Source organism: Panthera onca, chromosome A2, assembly GCF_046562875.1.
Source record: "Panthera onca isolate mPanOnc1 chromosome A2, mPanOnc1 haplotype 2, whole genome shotgun sequence".
Taxonomy (NCBI): domain Eukaryota; kingdom Metazoa; phylum Chordata; class Mammalia; order Carnivora; family Felidae; genus Panthera; species Panthera onca.
In genome coordinates this window covers 156,386,087-156,406,824 of record NC_138340.1, presented here as the reverse complement: position 1 = coordinate 156,406,824, position 20,738 = coordinate 156,386,087, and the positions used below count along the sequence as shown (strand labels likewise).

Sequence of the window (20,738 nt, the reverse complement as noted above, 5' to 3'; positions counted from 1 at the left end):
CGATTCTGTGTCTCCCTCTCTCTCTGCCCCTCCCCCATTCATGCTCTGTCTCTCTCTGTCTCAAAAATAAATAAACGTTAAAAAAAATTAAAGAAAAATTGAACAACATTCTGTCTTTGCTTTTACTTTGAAAGCTGGCCTTGCCTTAATAGGTAGCATCTAGGAAGAACAAAATAATAATGAAATTTTACTGCCCCCTGCTGAAAAAAAATGTGAAAAGGATGAATAAACACTTAGAGATTTGGGAAGGGTTTTCTGATGAATTTTAAAGAAATAGGAAGGGGGGAGGCCCCAAGTTGTTCTAAGTGTGAAGATTTAAGAATGAGTGGTGAACGGATGAAGACGCCAGCAGTAACTGGGTGTAAAATCTGATTCTCACAGTGGAAGGAATTAAAGAAAGAAGAACTTGGGGCAGGTCTTGGGCTGGGGCAGATATGAGAGGCTCGGGTCCCACTCGGATGAAGGAGTATTTGAAAGAAGACGTATTTGAGTCTATTTTTCTTTCCTCCCTCCCTCCCTTCTTTTCTTCCATCTTTCCTTTGCTAAGTCAGACATTATACACAGTTCTAGGGATATAAAATTGGAGGGACATCAGTCTTCTTTCCAAAAAAAATTTTAGTTGATTTATGTATTTTTGAGGGAGATAAGAGTTGAATAGGGAAGGGTCAGAGAGAGGAGAGAGAGAGAGAATCCCAAGCAGGTCCTGTGCTGTCAGCACAGAGGCCAATGCGGGGCTCGAATTCACAAACCGTGAGATGATGGCCTGAGCCAAAAATGAGAGACTCTGAAACCAACTGAGTACGCAGGCACTCCTGGAGGGACATCACTCTTAAACTAGAGAATATATAGACTCGGTGAGAGTCAGTCTAGAATACAATAAGTATAGTATCTGGAAGGGATAAGAGCTGAATCTTCTCTGTCCACGGGAGTCACAATAGCCGTTACAGATAAGCTCATCTCTGAGCTAAGAATTAAAGGCTGTGCAGGAGTGAGCCAGCAGTGAAGAAGTGAGTCCATCTCGGATGAGAGGGAACATTTGCAAAGGTACAGTTGTCCAACTGGCCTTGGCCTCGTCAGGGAAATGTAAGGCGTTTCAGCTGAGCTAGAGTCTAAAGGGCTGAAGGGAATGTGGATGATTTGGCTGCATTTTCAGACACAGATCTTTTCATGAAAGTCTTTGTGTACCGTGTGAAGAATGCCACATGCAATCAGGCTGGTGGCAGCATCTAAGACCGAGTAAAGCAGATGAAGTAAGAGGCTGATAGACCATCAAGAAGGGCACCAAGGTTTTTTTCTGGGGAGTGGATGATGAAAGTCTGCACTGGAGTAGAAGCACCAAGGAAGGAAAGGAGCAGCTGAATCAGATAAACATGTGTATCGAAGACTGATGTGTCCCCTGTATCTCCCTTCAGGCGTGAAGGACAGTTTCCCCATCCATTAGGGGTGCTGCGGGCTGACGGCCCTCTTTATGAATTGTCTCAGCTGTCCCCACCACCTGCGGGCACGCCCTTTCTCAGGGCAACACATTCACACTGACATCGTTGCAAGGAGAGTGGGGTATAAGACCTGGCCCCCTCACCTCCACCTCGGGTGGTTCTCAGGGCCACCCTATGGCTCAGCTAAGGTTTTTGCTAAGGTTGCAGAACAGCCCGGCTTCTTCCTCAGTCCATCCTTCCTTCTTTCCCTTCTACTTATGTTGATCACAGCGGCATTTTTTTTCAATATATGAAATTTATTGTCAAATTGGTTTCCATACAACACCCAGTGCTCATCCCAAAAGGTGCCGTCCTCAATACCCATCACCCACCCTCCCCTCCCTCCCACCCCCCCATCAATCAACGGCATTTTCTAATAACCCACCGAACACTGATCTCCCCTAACGAAGTCTGCTTTCTAGAAAACCAAACCTATGACAATATGAAATACAGAAATAATAGATTTGCAAATGGATTTAATGAGGGCTTATGGAAGGAGGAATCTAGAATGGTGGTTTAAGACTGAGAAGAAACACAGGGTTTGGGCCAGAATGGGTGCATGTAGGGGAGAGGGCATGATAAATTCAGCAGTAAATCACTTGAGTTTGAACTGTAGAGCAGGTCCGGGAGACAGTTGAGTCCACCAGTTTGGAACTTGTGAAGAAATTGTCATGATCATGAGTGGGAAGGTTGAGGATGGATATCTATACTAAGGGGAAAAGAAGGCAGAAGAAAAAGTCCTGGGAAAATCTACTAGACATATCTAGTAAATAATTAAAGAGTACAGTTAATAGTTTATGAGAGAAGAATTATTATTACAGAATGAGGCTTTGATGAAGTGTGCATAGAAAGCAGAGAACAAAATTCTAGCAAACCGACCTTTTAAAGGGAAAGCAGATGAGCTAGAACTCACACAGGAGATTTTTTTTTAATTTTTTTTTTTAACGTTTATTTATTTTTGAGACAGAGAGAGACAGAGCATGAACAGGGAATGCAAGTGGTTAGGGGCAGAGAGAGAGAGGGAGACACAGAATCTGAAACAGGCTCCAGGCTCTGAGCTGTCAGCACAGAGCCCGATGTGGGGCTCGAACTCACGGACCGTGAGATCATGACCGGAGCTGAAGTCAGACGTTTCACCGATCAAGCCACCCAGGCGCCCCCAGGAGATTTTTTTTTTAAAAAAGGTATGACATTCTTCTCAGATCAGAACGTGTAGAAAATGAAATAATTTGGGTTCTTTGAGTGAACTGTCACTGAGTCATGGGTTCTTTTGCCAAAATAATCGAGGCTCATGGAGTACAGAGACAAAGCACATGAGAAAGTCCTCAATTTGATTCTTAGGCAGGTTTTACGCTATGGAGCCCTTGATTGAGTATTTTTGTGCCGGGAGTTCGCTGGCTCCCAGGAGGGTCCCCTATGCAGGGGGCTGGGGGCTTATTCCAGGGCCTTTGAGAGAAAGAGGAATCTCCAAGCTCCGAGCTTTGGCTCCATGATGGGGAGAAGGCACATTTTTGGGAGATCCACTACATCCAGATAATGACACAGTCTACCTGCTCCTGCAGGTTAAGATTATTCTCAGCAGAGATCCACATGTGGGGCAGTGGATGAAAGATAACTTTTCTAGATCCCAGTCCTGGTACTTGACAAACTTCACCTTCTGAGTCAGATTTAAATAGTAATGGAATTTATTTAGGATGAAGTTTTAGAAAACAAGGTAGTCGGTTTGTTCCTGGTCTAAAGGCACTCAAATACAGAGCTGAAGAATGGCTGGCTCTTGGAGGAACCAGGACAGAGAAGGGGACAGCAGGATGAAGGGGCAGTTGGTAGAAACAGAGAGGAGAGGGGCACAGTGCAAAGTGGGCAGAGACAAAGGCAAAAGAACCATGAAAACCACATTGTGTTTGAGCTAATAAGAGATGTTCTTATTGAAAATCATGGTGGGGGCACCTGGGTGGCTCAGTTGGTTGAGCGTACAACTCTTGATTTCAGCTCAGGTTATGATCCCAGGGTCGTGGGATTGAACCCTGCATCAGGCTCCTTGCTAAGCATGGAGCTTGCCTAGGGTTCTCTCTCTCTCTGTCTCTCTCTCTCTCCCTTCCTCCCTCCCCCTCTCCCTCTTCTTCTCCCTCTCCCTCTTCCTCTCCCCACCACACCCCAAAGTAAAAGAAAAAGAAAAACAGAAAATCATGGTGGTATTGACAAATGTCAGGTTTATTCTAGAATGACACTATTGGGCTAGCCCCACTAGAATACATAAAGAGGGTCAGTGGGCAGGGAGATAGGTTCAGTCCAGCCTGTGGTTTCAGTCACCCCATGGCCTAGGGACATTGATCTAATGTGGCCTCAAGCTCAGATTGAGGCACATGGAGCATAGAACTACTGAGACCTCTAAAGATCCCCACATCTCACATGGGGGAAGCCTTCTGTGCCCCTCTGAGCAAATGTGCCTGTCTTTCTGTATAGAAAGCAGGTGGCCAAGCAGCACTGTGAAAGTCTCTGGTGGCACAGAAGTAAAGAGCTGTCTGTTTGGGAATGGCAGTCTCTAGGAACAGGGAGAATTTCTCTCGCTCCTTTCGAGAGGCACTGTACCCATTGGAGACCTCTCCTTTGTTAATATTGTCGGTACCGTAGGATAAGTAGACCAGCTGTAACCTCAGTTCTGGGTCTTGTCGATACCAGTACATATAGGCATGATCCATAGTCTGAGAACACTCCAGTACAATGCTCTTTCCTGTCTCTATAATCCCATTCCTTGGGGTCTGGGTAATGCCAGCATCCACGGAGCCTGTGAGAAAACAAGACAGAAACTGGAGCCAGAGCTCAGGAAGGGTCCTCTTGCCACAGGCTCAAGGGAAAAGCTTCAGCCAGGACCTGGGAGATGTAAGGACTTCCCTATGTTTCCCAAACTCACCTGTTCCCAAGAGACAAAAGGCCACACAGCACAGGAGCAAGAAGAGGTCCATGGTCGGGAGAGGCAAGATGGAGGCGTTTCCAACTTGGAGTGTTGGGGAAACAGGGCACTGAGATAGGAAATGGGAAAAATTCGGTCAGTGATGTCCTTGCCCCTCACAGCTTATCTGGCCTTGGAGAAAGATGCAGCCACACCCCTTTCCCCACCGGGCCTTACCTTCGCTCCCTTATTACTCAGGCAGGTGGTGCCTTGGTTTACTTACTGGGGTTCCTACCAGAGGATGTTGAAACTCTTCAACTCCCCCCTCTTCTCTTCCTCCTTCTTCTCTGCCACCGACCAGAGACTAGTCTCTTCCTCTTCCCACGCCTTAGCTATTTCAGTAGCTCAAGGGCGTGCCCTCATCCCTGTTGAATAGGCTATGGAGTAAATCCAGATTCCTTTCACATAAAGAGAAACTAGTTCCTGTGGAGGTTGTGACACTGTAACCTTTCTTTCTTTCTTTCTTTCTTTCTTTCTTTCTTTCTTTTCTGCATTTATTCATTTTTTTTCTCACTCAGGTCTAGGTAGGCTATGCAATTTGAACATATTCACCATAAAGTTTGAGAGTTTTGTCTTTTCCTAGGGGACCAGCACTATTAACTTGGGTCCAAATTTACATTGCTCTTCAGTGATGCTCTTGTTCTGGTCAATGTTTCCTGGGCACAGATCTTTATGGAAAATACAGGCTAATTGTAGGAAGGTATTCTCTTAATGTGGGTATACGCTTTAGAGAATACTTAGCACCTTCCCTCACATTTGAATGAACTGAAAAGAGTTCCGTGAAGAGGTAATTTTAGCTCAACATAAATTGTTCCTGACTTTAGGAGGAAAGTCTTCAGTATTTCATTACGACAAAGTACAACGACAGCACAACCACGGGCATTGAGGTTGGCGCCTGTTGGGATGAGCACTGGGTGTTGTACGGAAACCAATTTGACAATAAATTTCATACTAAAAATAAAAACAAAACAAAGACAGCACAACCACAAAGATCATGTGAAATATTGATGTGATCGGTTAATCTTCTTTGCCCCTCCAGGTCTGTGCCTCTCCTTGTTCCTTATCCAGGGATATACCAGAGCCTCCTACACTAATCGGTTCGGCTGTATATCACATCAGGAACGTCTCCTTTTTAATAGCTTCTCTTTTGATTACGAAAATTTATAACATGTATAAAACAGATGCTGTCATGATACAATGAGCCTCCCCGTACCCCCACGTGACCTGGCTTCAATAATTACCAACTCATGGCCTCTCTTGTTCATTTGCCACCATTTCTCTCTCTCTCCTGTTATTCTGAATACTCATTGCTTTATTCAGGAGTATGCAGGCACATTTTGCAGCCAGAGTACGCATTCTCTATGACATATTCCAGTGTTCTCTCCCTTCTCTCTCTTTCTGGATAGAGTTCTTCATTAATCATATCCATAGAAACTTGGGGTTTCCCCCCCCCCCCAATAAATTGCTTATCCAGGGGCTTGATTAAAAGAAACAGGACAATTGTAAGAACGATTGTCATTTGGGTTTGTCCTTAGTGGGAAAATCATCACCTGAATCTGCAATTCTTAACATAAACATGCTGCTTTGCTGCCCCCCCCCCCCCCACCTGCTGTGGGCAGTGACTGGAGTGGGAGAGATTTGGGAGGTGAATGTAAACTGTTTTCGGGGGTCCTGTCTGTTGAGGGCTAGTGGAGTCTGACGGGCGAAGTGTGCAGACGCGTGACAAGGAGAAGAGAAACATACATCGTACTGGGACCAGAATCTGTGCCAGAGGAGGAGTGAACGACCATCATCAGTGAACGACCATCACCCATCATTAATTGGGTGGGAACAGAATTAAAAAAGACACTCCAATTTCTGCACAACCCAGACGGTCCTTGATGGTACGGACCAGTATCCCCCCTCCTCTGGGATGGCTCTTATGATTCTTAAATCTTATTTACAACCCACTTCTACTCTGACCCATCCCTCACCACAGGCAGAGCACACATCTCTCAGTCTCCGCCCACACCCTGCTTTTCACAACGTGCTGTGTGTTCCTGGGTGTGATCCTAGGGACACTGGAAGCTCTCTTCTCATTTGTGAATTATTGATCTGTAGACATATCCTTGGGCACAAAGAATTTTTACTACTGGTTAGTGCTTTCTGTGTTGTAAGAAAACTCACAAAGATGTTTTCCTGTTTTCTTCCAGAAGGTTTGTAATTACAGCTTTTATACTAGGTCTATGACCCATCTCAAATTGACTTTTGTTTACGGGATGAGGTATCAGTCAAGTATATTTCATTTTACATGATCATCCAATTGTTCCAATGTTATTTGTTGCAAAAACTGCTATCTTAATGCACTGAAATTTCCAATCCATAGACATGGTACATCTTTCCATTTTTAATATTTTCTTTAATTTCACTTTGTGATGTTTTGTAGTTGTTCACTTGAACATCTTTTGTTACATTTATTCCTGTTATCCTTACTATCGTATATGGTATTGTCTCCTAACATTTCTTTTTCAATTGTTTGCGATTAGCATAAAAACACTTGATTTTTTTTATATTGACCATGTGTCTTATCTTGCTACATTCACTAATTATTTCTAGCTGTTGTTTATTGAGTTCCTAATGTTTTTAATATACACAACCATGTGAACTGAAAATAATCATAATTTTATTTATTCCTTTACAATAGTTAGGACTTTTTATTTTTTTCTCTTATTTTTTTTTCACTTGTCACAAGGTCTGGTTAAGACCTCCAATCTAATGTTGAAGAAAAGTGGTGAGAGTAAACATCATAGCGTAATCCAACCACAAGAGGAAAGTGTTCAATATTAACCATTAAACAGGACGTTCGCTGTGTGTTCTTTGTTGATCACCTCCAACAGACTGGGAAAATTCTGTTTACCAGTTTGATCAGAGTGCTTACTTTGAACGAGTACTGGATTTTGTCAAATTTTTCTCAGCATCTATTAAGATGATCAAATGAAGGGCGCCTGGGTGACTCGGTGGGTTAAGCGTTGACTTTGACTCAGGTCATGATCTCACAGTTCATGAGTTTGAGCCCCGCAACAGGCTCCGTGCTGACAGCTCAGAGCCTGGATCCTGTTTCAGCTTCAGTGTCTCCCTCTCTTTCTGCCTCTCCCTCATTCATGCTCTGTCTCTCTCAAAAAATAAACATTAAAAATAATAAAAAAAGATGATCAAATGATTATTCTTCATTATTCTGCTAATAATTCTCCTACAATAAACCTACTTGGTCATGATGTATTACCACTATATATGGATATACACATATGCACACACATCCATATGTATATGCATTTGGATTTGATTTGTTAATATGTTGAAAAGGATTTTTTTCATCTACGGTCATAAAAATATTGTTCTGCGATATCTTTGCCAGATTTTGGCATCAGGTTTTTGCTAGCTTCACATAATGAGTTGTGAAGTAGTTCTAAACTCGTAGTTCTAGTTTAGTTTATTTTCTAAAAAAAGTTTCTGTAAGTTGGCATGATTTTTTTCCCCCTTAAATGTTTACCAGAGTTCACCAAGAAATGAATCTGGGTCTGTAGTTTCCTTTGAGGGGATGTTTTTGATAAGTAATTCAATTTCTTTACATTTCTAATTCCACCCTGAATCAGTTTGGTAAGTTTGTGTTTTTCAAGTAATTTCGTCTAGTTGTAATACTTATATATGATATCCCATTATTTTAAGGTCTGTTGTGTTTATGGAGATATTCTCTTTTTCATCATTGATATGGGAATTTGTGTCTTTCCCCCTTTTGTCTTGACTGCTATGGGTTAATCACTTTTATCAATTGATCAAATTATGAACACAGTTTCCTGTAAATCCTGGAACATATTTCTATAATAATAATTATTTAAAATTTCTTGTCTGAAATTTCTGTGTTATTTCAGGGTTGGTTTCCATTGCCCATTTCCCCCTATGTATGGGGGATATTTTCCCATTTCTTTCCATGTCTAGTACTTTTTCATTGCATGACTGAAATTGTGCATGCTGCATGGTTGAGAGTCTAGATTTTTCTTTCTCCTTTCTTTCTTCCTTTCTTCCTGCCTTTACTTAGCGAGTGCTATGCGATTTTTCTCTAGAAGCCATTTAATTTATTGACAGATCAGCTAGCTCCCAGGGAGGCTTGTTGAAGTTTGTTAGGGCAGTTGTAGAATGGCTCTTGCTCTTGGACCTGGGTGGCCCCCTTCTTGAAGTGTGACCCCCAGACTTGAGGTGCCAAGTGTATTCCCAGGGGATTCAGTGGGCTCGCTCCTCTCTGGCTGGTCAGGATTCACATGGACCCCTGGGCTGTGTGGCAGCCAGAATCTCCAGCCCTGCTCTCTGTCAGGCTTCACTGAGGCTCTCTAAGTGTCTGCTATTTGGTGTTTGACCCCTGGGCAATATTGGAGCCCTTTGTCTGCCATTTTCCTTCCCTACAGCAGCTCAGCCCTGAACTCTGCTCTCTGTCTCCCTGATGTTGCTCTGCTTGGTTTCCATCTCTTGTGCTGCAGTTTAGAAGCTGTTCCAATGCACAGATCTGGGGCAATCATGACACCCCCTTTCATCTTCCCTCCTCTCTGTGATGATGGCCCTCCACTGCCTGCTGTCTGATGCCTGAGAGCTGCCTTAAAAAATTCCATCAAGCTTTACAGTAGCTTCTAGATGTAGGCAAGTATGGTAACAACTGTCTGTTCTGACTTGAAGCCAAATTCCTGTTATTCTCATTAAGGTCATATAATTATGACAGTGTTTATTGCACTTTTAAGGTTCTGATCCTCTTGTCAAGCTGACACTATTATAAGAAGTTTGTAAGAGTAACCCTCTGATAGGGTTCTTGATCAAACTGGATAACAAAATTCATCATTTAAGGGTTCTTAAACAATTTTCATAAGTATTATTTATTTCCAAATTTACATGAGACTTTTTATATTCATATTTTCTCATTCCTTGTTAAATTGTTGGTTTGATTCTTTTCTTAAATTATTATTATTTTTAATATTTTCCTTTGTGTGATTTTTTTTAATGTTTTTTTTTTGAGGGGCGGGGCACAAGTGGGGTAGGGGCAGAAAGAGAGAGGGAGACAGAATCCAAAGCAGGCTCCAGGGCCTGAGCTGTCAGCACAGAGCCCAGTGTGGGGCTTGAAGCCACAAACTGTGAGATCATGACATGAGCTGAAGTCAGATGCTTAATCGATTGAGCCACCCAGGTGTCCCCTTTTCTTAAATGATTATATCCATCTTTACAGTAAATGCTGATAGTTTTCTGGGTATCACTTAAAATTTGTTTCCCTAAGTTTATTCCTCAGGAATTTGTTTTAATTTGTCCAAAGAAAAAGTTCTCCCTACAGAGCATATAACATTCTCATGTTTTTGGTAAAAAAAAAAAAAAAAAAATCTATTTGCCATAACTATACATGTTATTTGAAATACACGTATCGTGTCTCTCTTTTTACTCTTCTCTCTTCCCCAGAGACTAAAATTCCATGCAATGTAACTAAAAAATTCCCAATGTTTTTATGTCTCAGTGACTTAAAATGGTGAAATTAATGTGAATCAGCTATCATATCAAGAGCTCAATGAAATTGGTGATTGCCCTGGATGGCATTTGGTCCTGAAATAGACAATCTGAGGACAAATGTTAAGTCTTTAAGAAAAATGTGTGAATTTTTACTGCTCCTTGCTGTAACCAGCCAGCAGAATCCAGTTAGAAAAAGAGGGAGAAAAATTCATTTGGTTTACTCCAGGGGGCAAAAAGCATAGCCGAATGGATTGAAGCATTTTCTTTTCATTTCTGGATGAAATGAGGTTGTTGATGGGTGGTAAGCAGTGTGGGGGGCAGCAGTGGTTGGAAATGTTTGTGTGATACCCAATGATGGGAGTAACAATGGGGGAGAAATAGCGGTGTCTTTCATGTAATGGAGGTAACGTGCACCTGCTCAGAGGATACCCACCTGTTTCTCTCCATACCTACTGGCTCTTTGAAGTTTGAGACAGGGGTGCACCATATAGGGAGGCGATATTTCAGCTTTATTCTAAAATAAAAAAGGGACTGATATCTACAAACCTTTGAGAAAAATACAGAACTCTCAGTAGAGAAATGGCCTAAGAATACAAATAGACCATTTCAAGAACAGAAATCCAGGACCACCATCTAATGAGGAAGGGCTCAAATTCATTAGCAGTCAGAAAAAATGGAAATGGGAGAAGTGGGGAGGGAGAGACCATCATCCAGCTTTCTAGATTGTTGCCAGTTGATAGTATAGGAGTGTAAAGTAACTTCTCTCTCTCTTCCTATTAAATTATTGGTTTTATTTATTTTTCTTAAATTGTCATCTGCATTTTTAAGGTAAGCACTGATGGTGTTCTAGGAGAAAGGGGGTGGATGAGAGATTGGAATCTCTTTACCTTCTTAGACTGCAATAATCTAGACAACTGGATAACACCATAAGAGGGTGGGGGATATGGGAAGCTTTATGTACTTTTAAGTGAGATTTGAGACTCATACACCAACCTGCAGGGCCCTCTGATGGTATCTAGATACAGAAAATAATGTACACAAATGGTACTCGATGTCTTAGCAGTCATGATTCTGGGTGTACAATCCTATAAAATGATCCTACAGGTCCAGGAAGCGTTGTATACAAGCATACTCAAAGCTGCATGACATCAGAGGAAAACTGGGTCTTCCCGGAGAAACAAGCATGGAGCGCTGCAACTCACTTAGAAGCAACAGACTACACGTACATACAGAAGAATGAAGCGTTTCACTCACCTGAGCTGAGTGGGGAAAATCTAAAAGGCAGAATTACATGCATAATAAAGATTTACATGATTTTAAATACATGCGTGCATGCACACGTGGTAAAGGTTGAATGCTCTAGGAGAAGGCTCATGGTTGGATCATGACCAGGCTATTGTTTCCCCTGGATTTGACCCCAGGTTTAGAATGAGGTGAGCTGGTCAGTAGCATTGCAGTGGAATGATGACAACTGAACTCGTGACCTTCAGTTACCATCTCATCATCACCTTCCACCGTGAGGACTGGAAGAAAAGAGAAAGACAGAACACAGGGAGAGAAGAACATGAAGTGGACAAAACAAGAAGAAAAGTGAGCCCCGAGAGGCAGTCATTCCAGCCCCTGGCCCAAGTGGTATTTTTTTCCACAATTGTCCATCACTCCTTGATGGCTGCTGAACATCTTTTAGCCTCGTATTAAAGCCTCTGTGGCTTAGGCTAGCTCCAGTTGACTTGTTGCTTCCTTTCAACCAAATTTGCCACCTGCTTCCTGAGTGGGGTCCACGACGAGTTTGTGCACTAAGAGGAGCTAACACTTCCGCGCTCTGCGATAGCCGCAGAAGTACAGCGCTGAGCCTCTGGGTTCAGAGGACCGGGTTTCCAGGCTGCAGGGTGAGTTTGGGGGACATTTAGCTGAGAATCGCTCCTTGAGCAAGTCAATTTGAGTAAGCACTTGATTGTTCTGAAAGTAAATTAAAAAACTTAAACTTTTTTTTCTGGGTCTGTTGATATCGGTAAACAAAAGTATGTCCTTTTTCGGGGATACAATCCATCCTTGTTTTCTGTCCTTTGCCTTTGACCAGATGTCCTGGAGTCTGGGTGACTTTGGCATCAAGACAGCCTTTAAGAAGAAGACACAGAAGCTGTAGACAAAGCCCAGGAGGGATCCTGTGAGGGAAGAGCTTGGGGCTGGGAGTCGACAAGAGGGAACTGGATTTTTCTTTTGTGCTCAGGACTCACTGGCTCCCAGGTGACAAAGGGCTGCACAGCAGAGGAGCCCTGAGCCCATGGTGGCATCAGAGTAGCAAAAGGATGAGGCTTTTTCAGGCTCCATCAAGAACCTTCCTGTGACGTGATTGCTTTGCAGACTCATAATCATCATGAAACTGCTTCGTGTCAATGAGCTAAAACACATCATGACATTGGAAGGAAAGCTTTTATCCCAGCTCATTAAATACACCCAGTTTGTGTTTTATTCATTTAGAAATATTCATTTTATTTACTCTTTGTCTTTTTTTCTTTTTTTAGAGAGAGAGAGAGTGCAAGCAGGAGAAGAGGGGCACAGGGGGAGAGAGAGAGAGAGAGAGAGAGAGAGAGAGAGAGAGAGAGAATCCCAAGCAGTTTCCAGCTCAGTACAGAGCCCGACGAGGGGCTTGATCCCACTACTGTGGGATTATGATCTGAGCTGAAATCAAGAGTTGGACGCTCCACTGACTGAGCCACCCAGGAGCCCCTAGAAATATTCACTTAAAAAAAATTTTATATCTAGTTTTGCCAACAGAAACAACATCTATTGATATGCCCCGATTCGAGAGACCCCCCGAAAACAAACCACCAGAGTCCAGAGCCAAAGCCAAGCGGCAAGGGTCGTTTATTGCAGATTCGAACCCGGTCCTCCGCGCACTCGTTGCCGGTGACGCAAGAGGCCCCGAGCAAGGATCTTACAGCTTCTTTTATAGACAGGCACAAACAAATTAGGGATTTTTTTGAGGTTGCAGAGTTCTTATAGGTTGACATTTAAATTTGAATGCTCAGCAGAACTTGATTGGTTCCCGCCTTTATTTCAAACCATTCAGCAGAACTTGATTGGTTCCCGCCTTTATGTCAGACTACGACCGGGCACCCCTGGGTGGTTTCGGGAACGGCGGGGGAAGGGAAAGATCTTTTCTTTGCAGTTGTGAGTACACCTGGTAATTTTTCTCTTAGCCTCTCACTATTTTTTAGAAAGTTAGAAAATAAAGATAAAACCACATGACTGCCAAAGATGATGCCTGTTAACACCTTAGTGATGGTCTTTCCAGATCTCTCCTTTCCTCCCCCACTCTGCGTGCATGTGTACATTCTCTTTGATAAAAAGTATGTCATTCTGTGAACACTGTTTTATAACCTTTTAAAAAATTGTATTAACTTAATATAATTTTCATAATCATCATCTTTCACTATCGATGCATTTTAATTTTATCTACTACCCAATTTTTATTCAGAGTTTAGCAGCTGTTTGAAAAAACCCTTTTACATGGATTTAAACACAGTTTCTAACCCAGGACTGGGCATTGCTTTTGATGATTAATTATCTAATTATCTTTCCATTTAATACAGGCCCCTTTCGTTACTGTTGTTTTTGTGATTCTGAGGCTAAACACTGCTTTGCAGAATATTTCACCTTCTTGATATTTTTGGTATGTTTTGGCTTGTTCATTTATTGTGAGATAACCTCTCATTTTCTTCTCTGATTTTTCTATCAACCTTTAATTTAAGTAGTACACTTCTTTTCTTGTGATCTATTTTTGCTTATTTTCTTCCTTCCTTCCTCCCCATCCCCATTCTAGGGAAGTAATGTTAACAGCTTAATGTATACCTTTCCATAGGCTTCTCCTTTCTCCTTCAATTGTTCAATGAGGTTGTTTTCTCCACATTAAAACACTGATATTGAATATATATCCAATAATTTGATAACATACCAATACAATAAGCACTTGAACAAATAACCCCACTCCGGAAATAAAATATTGCCAGCGTCTTTGAAATCTCTTGGTTTTCCCTCCCAGACCTCATGACCTCCCAATACCACCCCTCTATTCTATTCTATTCTATTCTATTCTAATTACTCTCTTCCTAGACTATTAGCTCCTGGCAGAAAGGATGTGTTTCTATTCAATTTTGTATCCTTTGCATTCAGAAAGGGAACGGGCACAGTAACATCTCAAGAAAAGACACAGATAAATGTAAAAGGAGTGATTAAAACCCAGGAGGCGCACAGAATTAAGTGTATCCCCTGGGTCTGTTCTCTTGAGTGCTTGATTAAGAATCCAGAGAGAGGGTGCCTAGGTGGTTCAGTCAGTTAAGTGTCTGACTTTGGCTCAGGTCATGACCTCAGGGTTTGTGAGTTCAAGCCCTGAGTCTAGGCTGACAGCTCAGAGCCTGGATCCTGCTTCGGGTTCTGTGTCTCCCTCTCTCTCTGTCCCTCCCCCACTTGTGCTCTGTCTCCCTGTCTCTCAACGATAAATAAGGATTAAGAAAAATTTTTTTAAAAATTGCAAAAAAAAAAAAAAAAAAAAAAAAAAAAGAATCCAGAGAGTGCAGGAAGGCTACTCGGCAGAGGGGGAGTTTAGAAAGATTACAACAGTGGGGCCACGGGCTGCAGCAGGTGTGCGTGCAGGTGGCCAGTGGCCGTGCTCCACTGTGGTGCGGTTCCAGAACAGAGGTACAAGCCTGTTTGGCTGGTGTGCGCCAGCTTCACAGTGAGAGGAAGCGAGAGGAAGTAGCGCCTTCTCCTCTCGAGAGACACTGTGGCCTTCAGTTACGTCTCCCCTCTGAACATCTTTTTCAACCGTTGAGTAGTAAATCAGTCTCAGACCTCGGCCTGGGTCCTGCCAGTACCAGTCCATTGCATTGTATCGCAAGTTCTGTTTACGCTCCAGGGTCACATGGCGCCCAGCCCTGCTGAGCAGGACTGCTGGCGTCTGGTAGATTTCAGCATGCGTGGGTCCTGTGGGGGAAAGGCTACAAAGGCTGAGGATAATGTCCAGAAGGGGGGGCCCAATGCTATCGTAAGAGCAAGGTAAGCAAGGTAGCCAAGTGGGGGGCTGCACACCCAGGATAGGAATTTGCTGACTGGGTGTTGGGCTCACCTCTTCCCAGGAGAAACAGGGCCACGTAGCAGAGGGCGCAGCTGCCCATGACAGGGGTAGAGTCTTTGTGAAGGTCTAGACACGGACTGAGAGAGCCCAAGGGAGGGGACTAGAACATAGGGCTCCCCCTGACTTAGTATGCAGAAGTTATCACCGCTAGAAGATGAATGACTGTCAAAGCTCATTTTGCAGATGGGTACAGTAAGGCTCAGAGATCAAGTCACTTGCGTCTTCTGCCTACGCAGCTCTTTATATCCCTTCTAAAGGGACAAGATCCCGAGTGGTGAGAGGACCAGGTTCCCCGTTTCCCGGTCAGTCACACCCGATACACCCCGTGCCTCTGCGCTCGCTGTGACGAGAGCTTGGAAAAGAAATACCTGCAATTTTCAGAGTCTATTGCTTGTCTATCAACTGCCCTGTTCCTGTCAATACTGTTGCAGATACAAGAACATGTTCGAATTGTTCGTGGTTATAAGATAAAGCCAATTCTGCCCATCCTCTGTATTTATTATAATTGATACGGTAGATGGAGCACAGACTCCTTGAGTGATTTTGGTGATAGCAAAGGGTCCTAAGCCCACCCTCCCCTGGGGCCCGGACTAGGGCCTGGGCTTGCGTCCTGGTCCGGACATTTAGTAGTTACCTAAAGGTGGACAAGTCTCGTGCTTCCCTGTAATTTTATTTTCTTATTGGTAAGATGGGTATCATGAGTACCTACTTCAAAAGTTGTTGTGAACTTTATATAAATAAGGAATTTAGGATAGTTCTTCATACAGAATAAGCACCATATTTGCGTTTGCTATTATTATTCTCTGGACCTGGTGTTGTAATCCATGGGATTTGTGGAATTAGTACTATGTCAGAGAAAATCGGACATTTACTGACACAGAATTGTGCTAGCTAACTAAAATATCAGTTTCCAGTATTGAGTTGAAATGCATGCAATTAATGTAAATTCATTGCATAACATAGTTTCTTTTTGAGAGTTTTAGATAAATGAAAATAAATAATTGCAGGTTAATTATTTCTTTTTTTTTTAATTTTTTTTTAACGTTTATTTATTTTTGAGAGAGAGAGAGACAGAGCATGAACGGGGGAGGGTCAGAGAGAGAGGGAGACACAGAATCCGAAACAGGCTCCAGGCTCTGCACGGTCAGCACAGAGCCCGACGCGGGGCTCGAACTCATGGACAGTGAGATCATGACCTGAGCTGAAGTCGGCCACCCAACCGACTGAGCCACCCAGGCACCCCAACAGGTTAATTAATTCTTAAATGCTATTATTTTGGTAGATTAATGGTTTCTTTATTTTTATGTCTGAGGTCATCTGTAATAAAAGACAATTTCATGGGGCACCTGGGTGGCTCAGTCAATTAAGCGTCCAACTCTTGGTTTTGCCTCACGATCTCGCTGTTCTGGGTTCGGGGCCCTCACCAGACTCTGCGCTGACGGTGTGGGGCTTGCTTGGGATTCTCTCTCTCTCTCTCTCTCTCTCTCTCTCTGCCCCTCCCCTACTCATGCACTCGCGCTCTCTCTCACTCTCTCTCCATAGAAATAAATACACTTAAAAAAAGACACTTTGGGGTGCCAGGGTGGCTCAGTCAACTAAGCGCCCAACTCTTGATCTCAGGTAAGGTTCATGATATCACAGTTTGTGAGTCTGAGTCCCACATGTGGCTCTACATTGATGCCTCGGTGCCTGCTTTGGATTCTGTTGCTCATTCTCTCTGCCCCTTCTCCCCTTATGTGTGCCCTCTCTCTTTGTCAAAATAAATAAATAAACTTTAAAAAAATTTTAAAAAGACACTTGTATGATGAAGCTTAGAAATGGTTGCTGCCTGCTCCTAGAAGAAAGGGGCCTGTGTGTTTGTCCGTGTATGTGTGTGTGTGTGTGTGAGAGAGAGAGAGAGAGAGAGAGAGAGAGAGAAAGAGAGAGAGAGAAGGGGAAAGGCAGTGGTATAATGATACAGAATTAGGAGCATCAGAAAGTGCAGCAGTGAGTGTAGAACTCGGAGAAAAAATTGCCTCCAATGACCAGGTCTAGGCTTCAAGTTCTCAATCACATCTGCAAAGCTGAGGATCTCATTCCTCATGCAGAGACTCTTAACCTTATTCATACATGGACCCCTTTGGACATCCAGTGAATCCTAAGGACCCCTTCTCAGAATAATGTATTAAACCCACGAAATAGAATATATTGTATTATGAAGGAAGCCAGTTATTCTGAAATGCAGTTATCAAAATATTTTAAAATAAATTTATGATATGTTAATATGACATCTTTAAAAGTTATTAAAAATATATTCTGGTGAATTGAAAACTACCCTTATTCAAAGTAGTAATAAGAGTAAATGATATTTATTTTATGTAATGAGGTATAAAAATATCTATGACTTTCATACCAACTGTAATATATGCAAAATATCTATGATTTCTATTATTGCCTTTGTCCAGCTACTGTGAACAGTGCTATGTTTATTAGCTGTATCTATCATGAACTAAGGTCTATAGTTTAGTTAGAGGTTAGTGAAGATAAAGATAACATTTATCCCATTCAAATTCATGGATTCCCTGAATCCCATCTATGCACACTTTGGAGGTCCATAGGTCACAGATTAGGGTTGCTGCTTTTTTTTATTTTTTCATTTATTTTTGAGAGAGAGAGCGAGCATGAGCAGGAGAGGGCCACAGAGAGAGGGAGACACAGAATCCGAAGCAGGCTCCAGGCTCTGAGCTGTTAGCACAGAGCCCGATGTGGGGCTCAAACTTGTGAACAGCAAGATCATAACCTGAGCTGAAGTCAGATGCTTAACCCACTGAGCCATCCAGGTGCCCCAGGATGATTGCTTTGAAAGAGGATATGATTCGCATTGCAATATGTGGAAGGAAGCATTAGGAAGCTCATATATTCCCAGAAATAGTTGGCCCACAAGTCTCAGATTTGTCAAAAGTGTCCTGATTTTTTTTTAAAAAAGAAGAAAAAATGTAAACCACTACTTTAGACTGATTTGCAGACCTAAATTTGACCATCATGGGTACTTAGTGTAGTTGTATTCTAGTCCTGAGAATGTGATACAGTTTCTATAATCTAGCTTTCTATGTACCGTCTTCAATATCAGCTACCTTCCACCTCCCCTTCCTCCTCCTCCTCTTCCTCATCTTCTTTATCACGACGTCTATGCAATTCTTGATGGAACTTACCGGAATAGAGAGTGACAGTGACACAGTGTGATAGAGATATAGTTTCTTGCATGGAAGAGTGAGGCTTTATGCAAAGGAACTCTGCAACTGGAAATAATATCTCCAAAATGGAATAGCAAAAAATCTACACAATATAAACTGTAAAATAACCTCTTACAATAGCAAACGTAACTAATTCTGAGACACGTCAGATCCCAATGAATGGTAATATATGTGCGTGTGTGTGTGTGTGTGTGTGTGTGTGTATACACACATATATAGTCTTCTTGTTGACCAAATTTAGACCATTCTGGTGCATTCAAGATCCTTGTCACATTCATTGCTAAGCTGTGTCAGGTTTCAGAGGCAGCTCAAAGGAGTAAATAATGAAAAGTCGTATTATTAAACGTCTTTTCCCATATTGCAAAAGATTCCATGACCCGTTCCCATTCCATGCCTTTGGTGAGGTACTTCACCATCTGGGATGTTTATATATTTTCTTATTTAAAAATTTTTTTCTTTATTCTTATAATTTTTTTTAATTTAAAAAAATTTTTAGATTTATTTTTTATTTAAATACAAGTTAGTTAACATATAGTGTAATAATGGTTTCAGGAGTAGAACTGAGTAATTCATCACTTACATAGAACACCCAGTGCTCATCCCGACAAGTGCCCTCCTTAATGCCCATGCCCATTTAGCCCATCTGTCCACCCACTTCCCCTCCAGCAACCCTCAGTTTGTTCTCTGTATTTAAGAGTCTCTTAGAGTTTGTCTCTCTCTCTGTTTTTATCTTATTTTTCCTTCCCTTCCCCTACATTCATCTGTTTTATTTCTTAAATTCCACATATGAGTGAAATCATGTATTTGTCTTTCTCCAACTGACTTATTTCACTTAGCATAATACATTCTAGTTCCATCCGCATTGTTACAAGATTTCCTTCTTTTTTGATCACTGAGTAATATTCCATTGTGTGTTGTATCTATCATCTATCTATCTATCTATCTACCACATCTTCTTTATCCATTCATCCATCGATGGACATTTGGGCTCTTTCCGTACTTTGGCTATTGTTGATAGTGCTGCTATAAACATGGGAGTGAATGTGTCCCTTTGAAACAGCACACCTGTATCCCGTGGATAAATACCAAGTAGTGCAATTGCTGGGTCCTAGGGTAGTTCTATTTTCAGTTTTTTGAGGAACCTCCCTACTGTTTTCCAGAGTGGCTGCACCCATTTGCATTGGGATGTTTATATATTTTCAAAACAGTGAAAGAATAAGCCAGGAGAAAAATAAAAATGGTTACCTAGAAGGGGAAAGAAGAAATAGGGTAAATGGAACACATAGGAAACAAGAGCAAGATGTGGCATTTTCACTCAAATATATTAATTCTATTAAAAGTAAGTGGCGTAAACAATCCAATCAAAAGGAAGAGATTGCTGATCTGGATACTGAAAGCCAGGAACACTGAACTGATTGGGTAGGAAGGTGAGGAGAAAGGTGATCCTGTGCTGCAGGACCAAGGACCTGACAAAATGGCCCCTGAGGGGAACAAGAAGAGGGTTCCCGGCGGGACCAGCAGGGCTGCGGTGCCCCAGCTCCACTACAAGTCACGTGCTGCAGGTACAACACACCCTTCTATTATTCTTAACTCCCGGCGTATTTCCACCACCAAACCTCATCTTAGAGGGCACTCTGCAGAAGTTTCGCAACTTTTACCAATATGTTTGAACTAGTATGTTTTACCTGACAGCAGAGCGGACTGATACTTAAGTGGTTCACAGAGGAGGTGAGGTTGACATTGTGAGCTCACATACACCTGCTGGTGATCGACTGTCTTCTCGAGAAGGTCTGTATTTTACGTAATGTACTTACGGCGAGGCATCAGTTGAAAATGCAAAGACTAAACTGAATTGGGCTAATGTGAAATCTTGGTGGAAAATATTTGAATAAAGTTCTTATGAATATTAAAAAGCACATTCACAGTACATTTCTTTAAAATGAATAGGAAAAATTCAACAAAATACGTGCAAGGTGCGTCTGATAAAAAAAATTCATAGTGGTGCTGACAGAAATTAGCAAAGGCCTCAGTGAAAGAGTTTGGGGGAATGTTTTGGGGAGTAGGAAATGTTCTATATCTTGAATGTCGTGCTGGTCACATGGGTGTCAAAATTGGTCAGAAAGTTTTGAAATCCATACTTAAAATGGATACATTTTATGGTGTGTATGTTATGCCCCAAGAAAGTTGCTTTTAAAAGTTGCGTAATTGTAGTATTCTGGAAGGAGGGGGTTACTGAGTTTCCTACCAAGTTTCTAGCGAAGGGACAGCTGTGAGGAGTTACGAACCCTAATAAGTCTCTGGGTCTGGTTCAAAGAAATGTGTTGGCCCAAATGGTCAGGGTTCACATGAAAGACGGGTGACCTACCCATTATCCTTTGCCAGGTAAAAGCACAGAATTACATATTTTCATAGAGATTGTTAAAACT

At 42.2% G+C, this 20,738-nt stretch overlaps 1 long non-coding RNA gene across 2 annotated transcripts in view; it reads left to right on the top strand.

Annotated features, from left to right (window-relative positions):
- Positions 1-20,738, top strand: part of LOC132674569 (uncharacterized) — a 112,796-nt gene that overhangs the window by 62,085 nt on the left and 29,973 nt on the right. The window lies entirely within an intron of this gene.